Source organism: Dasypus novemcinctus, chromosome 30 (genome assembly GCF_030445035.2).
Source record: "Dasypus novemcinctus isolate mDasNov1 chromosome 30, mDasNov1.1.hap2, whole genome shotgun sequence".
In the NCBI taxonomy this organism is placed as follows: Eukaryota; Metazoa; Chordata; class Mammalia; order Cingulata; family Dasypodidae; genus Dasypus; species Dasypus novemcinctus.
The window spans coordinates 40,091,422-40,098,471 of NC_080702.1; positions in this window are offsets into that span (position 1 = coordinate 40,091,422).

Genomic DNA, 7,050 nt, shown 5'->3' on the forward strand with positions numbered 1-7,050 from the left:
TAGTCATCTCAGATAGGCTGTAAACTCTGAAGTATCCAATCAATGGAGAAAGAGAGGAAGGACTTACATGCTAGGATTAGGGGAATAATTGTGTCATTTTCCTTTATTCAAGGCACCAGCCACCATTTCTGGTTGTGCACCTCTTCTTGCAAAATTGAGAATAAATTATTTTCTTCACAATCGGGTGAGCCTTGTTTTCTTCCAGAAGTTTTCTTTCTTACACTTTGCAGTATGAGAGAACGCTCTACTTTATCAACTACCTTAGGGAGTATAGTTTTTGTCTTATCCAATAAAACAACACTTAAGAATTTGACTGAGCAGTCAGAACCTTGAAGCTTGTCCTGACTGATTGCCCATTCCTGACTTTTAAGAATAGAAATTATTGTCTCTGATGCTTTTTTATTTCTGAAAAATAATCACTGATTAAATTAATATTATCAATATAATGGAATAGATTTACAGCCACAGGCTTCTTCCATGCAGCCAGATCTTTTGCCAGAAAGCTTTCCAGATGGTTTGTCTATGCAAATAGGCTCAGGGAAGAACTGTAAAAGTCCAGTGTCAGCCTTTGCACAGGAAGACAATGGCAGGATGGTTTGACTTGCCTAGGGAGACACTAAAGAAACCATTAACAAGACCTACAACAAAGTGATAGTGAAGCAACTGGGTACTAATTGTTTGCAATAAACTGACAATGTGTGGGCCTGCTGAATAGAGTTGTGGTGTTACTTTACTTAATTCTTTACTTAATACTTTACTTAATTCATTAATTTACTGTCATGTACCACCCTGAAGCAGCACCCAAGGCCAGTTTATTATGTAGCCATAGGGCTGCTTTTTTAGTGGAGGTGGGGTAGATCAGATGAATACTAGCTAAAGCAGCCACCTCTTGATTCCCAGGCAGAAAGGTTGTTTAGGTGACATACAATATTTTAAAAATAATTAAAACCATAATTAATAACATTATACTGTTATTTAATATGCAAAATTATGCAAGAACAATTGTTAAATTTTAGGAAAATTTTATGTAATCTTTAAGTATATATATATATATATATATATATATATATATATATTTATCCATACTATGTCTTTCTTGCCATGGGTACGAGATGTTAAGTTCCAAATCCTTCTTAAATAGTTTCTCATAGAGATCATTCTCTAAGATAAAAGTGGAAGTTCACAAATCATTTTCTAGTTGTAACTCCTCCTTCAAACCGCAGATTTCTGTGTTTCCCTCAAGACAATCTGTTATAGCTAAACATGTCACCCATTGCAACAGACAATTGACTCCTGTGGCAGCATGCCTGTATCTTTACCAAACCTCATAATCTTTTGTGCTTTCAGCATGAACTCTATTCCCATAAGCGTTTTTGGGTGTCCTCATAGGCACATGGTGTTCCAAAATAGCCAATCAAGTGAGCAAACCAATATTCTCTTGATCATCTCCTCTCATTTGGTCCCCAATTTCCCAGGAGGGCAGACAATTTCCTACATGAAAATGATAGGACAATGTGGAATATTCCCCACAGATACTCCCTTTCTGAGCTCATATCCAACAGTGCCCATTTTCCTTCAGTCTCCTTCTGTGGCTCAACAATTGTTTCAACCCAACATTAAAGGACAAAGATTGGGGAATGCATTTGACCAAAGAACACATCAGGCAAATGAATAGCATGAGCTTTTTTCAGACTTATCAATAGAAGAAGCTTCAATGGTGGCCAATGAAAGAATGAGCTTATAACCCCACAAAGAAGCAAAAAAAGAAGGGGGATGTAAGGGGCCTCCGGACAAAGATATTCCATCGGGTATAAGAACTGAGTTTCTGCAAAAGATACATGACACACACAAATGGGCTGTTTGTTGATATTTTCACAAGAATGGAATATATAGCCTTGAGAAAATTAAAGTTTCCTGTGAAAATTAACAAGTTAACAAGTATGTGCACAGCTTATGCCAGGCATTATGTGATTCAGGTTGTGTTTCATTTAAATGGGGACATCCTGTTTCCCTGGCTCCCACACCCCTAAATATATAAAAGATAGTCAAGCTCATTCCTCTTAAGAGAAATGCCAATTAAACTACCTGCTATGATAAATTTCACCTATTACTGAAATTATACAAGGGACTGCTCTGCAACCACTCTTCCTTCTGAGTCTTGTTAACATCTATTCAGATTCAGCACCTCCCCTCCCTGTCTTTTAGGCTCAATTACCAACACTTTCCCTCACTTAGAATAAATAAAAAATTGTAATTATGTACCTGGAACATTGTTTTGGGTGCCCAAACATTCACAACTCACAAGACCACAGTGGGGATTTGAATTAGTAGGTATCTGGAAAATTGTTTAAGGCATAAGAGATGGGATTTCTGAGTGTGCTTTGGAGAGAAAAAAATAATCCTGTATACTTCACAATGCCAAACAATCCAACATAAGTTAAAAGTCATTTAAGTATATTGTATTACTGTTCCTTTTCCATGCCCATTACATGTTTATGAGGATATAAAATTTCCTCAAATTTACAGTCTCTTGAAAATTTATCCTTTCTAAGTTGTGAAAAAAGAGGATTTATTTTAAGGATGAAATGTAAAAGGGAGTTTAGAGAGTGATTTTTCAAGGGTGGAGACCAAAGAAATGGGAAAAAATCTCCCCAAATTCCTTTGCAAACTACTGTTGCATCAGGTATCTCAAAACGAAATGGGATCGTGTTTTCTATGCTTCTCCCCTCAAAAAAAAATTGGTGGTCCAAACAGAAGCAATATTATTCCCACCACTATTTGCCTTTGAAAGTCCTCTATATTTCTCTACAAGGCCTAGTATCGTCTCTGTAGTTTATACCTTAGAGAAGATAGTCTCTTTTTTATAGAAACTGAAAAGTGCAACCTTTCATCAGCACTAGTAGGCAAGACAATTCTTAATATTATGAGGTGGAATATTTTGTGCACCGTGTTTTGAGTATCACTGAAGATTGGATGAAGACAGTGAGTCTCAGTCTCTGGGTATATCAGCATTTCCTGAAGGAGTTTCTGGAGATTTCTGACCCGAACCTGAATTTTTTTTAGGTCTGAGGTGGTGCTCAATAATCTGTATTTCTAACAATTTCTCTGACAGTCATCTCTTTTTGATAATGTGTGACCATTTTTCTTTATAAAGGGCAACTTTAATATCACTTCATTCCTGCCATCTCCTAGCTAAAAGTCTTGATACTCATTCATTAAATTGCCCCCATTTCCTGACAGCAGCCCTCTGAAAAATAAATTCTGCTTTTTTTAAGCCCTCCTAAATATATCCAGCATAAGTTAAACCATAAAGCATGACTACTCTAACTTCCCTGTATAGAGATATTCAATGTTTACACAGGGATAATATTTTTCTTTGCTGCAAGAAGCTGGCACTCCTAACTTGGTTGACTAAAGGTGTCTTACTGCTGACCTGTAGATACTAAACTTTATCAATACTTACTAGTGCATTCTATTTCTTGATGTGTGAAAATTGGTATCATTACATGGGTCAAACCCACTGCAAAAGTAGCTTCCAATTGAATTGTTATAAAGTACAGAGCATGGGCAAGTAGTGCTCTTTTGGCATTCATCTACATCTCCAGAATGGAGTGAATAGTTCATTATCAAACCAGCCAAGTGGGCAAATGTATACTCCATCTGTCTATGTAAGGTTGTTTCAAAGGCAAAACTGTGGTCTAATAACATTATAATTATTTAGAACCACTTGTTGAAAATATAGCTTCACAGTCTTCACTCAAACCCACTAAATCAGAATTTAAAATGTCAGAACTCAGCAATTAATTTTTCACAAACACACACCATGTGAGTTTGTTCATTCATCATACATTTTTTGGGATCTGTCTTTAAGCCTAGATATAATGGTGGCTAAGCTAAGAAGATAAGAAATTTTCCTAAGTTACCAACGGCTAGAGAGAATATCACAGGGTATTTTCTCTGGGAGAACTCCTGAATGTAAAAGTGGGATTTGCAACACACTAATAACTCCCCAGGATTCTCACACTGTCAGTTTAGAAGAGAAAACTCCACCATTAATACACTGGTAGACCTCGATGACAGAAACTGGAAAAATAGGGAAAAGTCAGCCTCTATCTGTTATGACTCACTTTTATTCCTAGCCTTTGCTTTTGATAATAATGCATAAAGGATGTTCTCTTTGCTTAGAAATATTTCAAAGTCTGAAAAACCTTGTGCTTTGTTTACAAAATTCTGACTTTTTAACTGATATTAGTGGAGGAATGACTAATACCATAAGATGTAGAATGATCTCCACATTCAGTGTCATTTTTGTAAGATTTAAATAAAATAGATGTCAGATATTTGCATGCTTTCAAATTACACTTCTATTCCTGTTCTTTTCCTGGTGCATTTATGTACCTATTAAGACCTTTTTTAGAATCTCATGTCACATTCTATAGAACTAGTTCAATTTTGGTGCACCTAATTCCATTCAGATTTTCTTAGAGAAAATGTGCTCTTTTGACTCACCATTGCACTACTCTGAATTGTTCATAAAATGCTATCTTCCATAACTTAATATAAATCCTATACAAAAACAAAAGTGTATTGCTAGTGCTTTAGCAAGTTGCATTTGGGAAACAAAGAGTGGAGACATTTCCACAGGTGACAAGAGCTGTTGAAATCAAGAAAAGAACAAGAATTTATTTCAGGTGGTAGAATCATCATGTCCACTTCCTGCCATCAGAATTTGTGACATGAAGCTTTTGGGTGTCAGTTTCCTCCAGAGATGAACTTGACACTGTACATGTGTGTTTTAGTCACCATGTAAATATATGGTAAACAGATGAGCAGGAAATCTGACTGACACTGCCCATTTATAGTCATAAGAAAGAAAAGGAATTTTGTTTCAGTCGGAATTAGTAGCCCCCTTTTAGGTGACATGTAGGCACAGTCCTCTAGGACATTAGGGTAAATAAATACTTCTTCCTAGGCTTTCCCCAGGGCACATAGCTGATTAATGACTCTATTTTTACATTCCATGTAACTTTCTGATCTTATAAAATAATTTTCTGCCCTCTTGTTTTCTCTAACGAAATCTTAATCCAATCTTTTCTGAATTCAAGCCTGCTCTAAATCTTCAAAATTTCATTTTTGGTCTGTACTGTAACACCCATCCAAAGTATTTTGTATATTTGCATCCTATGAAAACCTATACTTACTCATTTGATTGATATGATTTGTGCCTAAGAAAGAAATGTATTCAACACACAAAATAGCCATATCTTTTTTAAAATGCTGCATTATTTTAGCTGTTTCATTTATTGGGATCTAAATAAAAAATGGAATTTTACATCATTTATCAAATGGAATGAGTATCCAAAGAAAATATTCATTAAAAACAGGGAAGGAGGGGGGCAGAGCAAGATGGTGGTTGAGTGAGCGCACCTGAGATTCTGTCCTGCAAAGAAGCAGCTGGGCAGCGTTGGAAATTCTTCAGGACCAGGCTGTTTCAGGATTTTGCAGGGCAGGAGGTGTCTGGACATCGATTGGGTGGGAAGGTAACAGAGAAAATTTGTGTATAAGATAAAATTGAGGCTCTATTATATGGAGGTGGGAGCTGCGTGTGGGATACTCCCAACTGGGGTGGGAGGAGCTGCTGCACCAGCACTGCAGCAGTGATTTCTGGAGGCTCTGTGGTACTGGGGAATTCATAAGCCTTGAGCGGGCTATTGGGGGGCTAACAGGACAGGAGGCCTTCGCAGACCGATTTGGGGAACAAATGGGAGTTTTATTGTGAAGTGGGGAATTTTTGATTGTGGACACAAATAATAGTGCTTCCACCTAGAACCCCACCCCCCCAAGGCCAGCTGCTGATCTGAAGCAGCCTTAAATTGTTCACAATAAAGAGACATCACCAGGAGACTGTTTCAGGGCCTGCAGGGTGGGAGACATCTGTAAGCCGATTACGGGAATATTTTGCAAAGCATGGGAATTTCGGTTTTGGACACTGTTATTGCATTTCCGGCTGGAGCTCCACCCCCAGGCCTGGCTACTGAGCTGAGTCATTAAATCGGCTGCAGTGTAGAGGCACCCCCAGGTGGCCGTTCCAGGGTGGGAGGTGTCCTGAAGTCAAATTGGTGATACAGCCACAGAATAGACCTGAGTGAGTGAGTGAATTGCGGGGTTCAAAACATAGATTAGAGTTTGCCGATGTGACTGCTCCCATAGGGCTGGCAACCAGCTGCGGGGATCCCTGAAGGCTGTGTTGCACTGTGGTGCTCCAAGGCTCCCTGATAGCCAGATTTGAGGTTGCCAAGTCTGTGTCCCTTAAACCCTGTGGCCCACACCCCAGAGACTCAAACCTCTTGTGTCTTCAATATCACAGACTTTCCATCACTGAATCCATCACGCCCTGAGGTCCATCTGAGGTCCTTGAATGTCCTAGCCCTCAACGTTTGCATTTTTTCTTTTTTGTTTTGTTTTGTTTTTATTTTTAGTTTATTTTTTTATTTTTTAATGATTGCTAACATTGCATTATCTCCTAGTCTTTTTTCCCAGTGTATCCCCCAAAGTCTTTTTTTTTCCAGTTATTTTGTGTTTTTTTGTTGTTCTTGCTGTTGTGGTTGTTCTATATCTTTTTTTTTCTTTTCCCTACTTGTTCCCCTCCCTTTACCCACCCCTTTCTCTTTCTTTCTTTCTTCTCTTTTTTTTTTCTCTCTCTCTTGTCCCTCATTTTCTTCTTATTTTATTTTATCATAATTATACAATACGTGCTGTAGGGAACACCTCACATTTGCTGGGCTTCCTCATCCTCCACTGCCTCATTTCTGTGTGAATTGATTTTGGTTACCTACACTATCCCCTTTCACCTACATCTTGATATCCCCCATCATCTACTGTCTCTCCTATATTGCACCTCCCTTTCTTTGATCCCCAAAGTGTCTAACTCTTAATTTCTAATACCTTTGTTTTGTTTTCTGTCTTTTAACCACTCTTGAAACTATTCCTTTCTTTTCTCTTTCCCTCTCTCATGAAAACAGTAGCTTTTTAATTCATACTATATTCCTA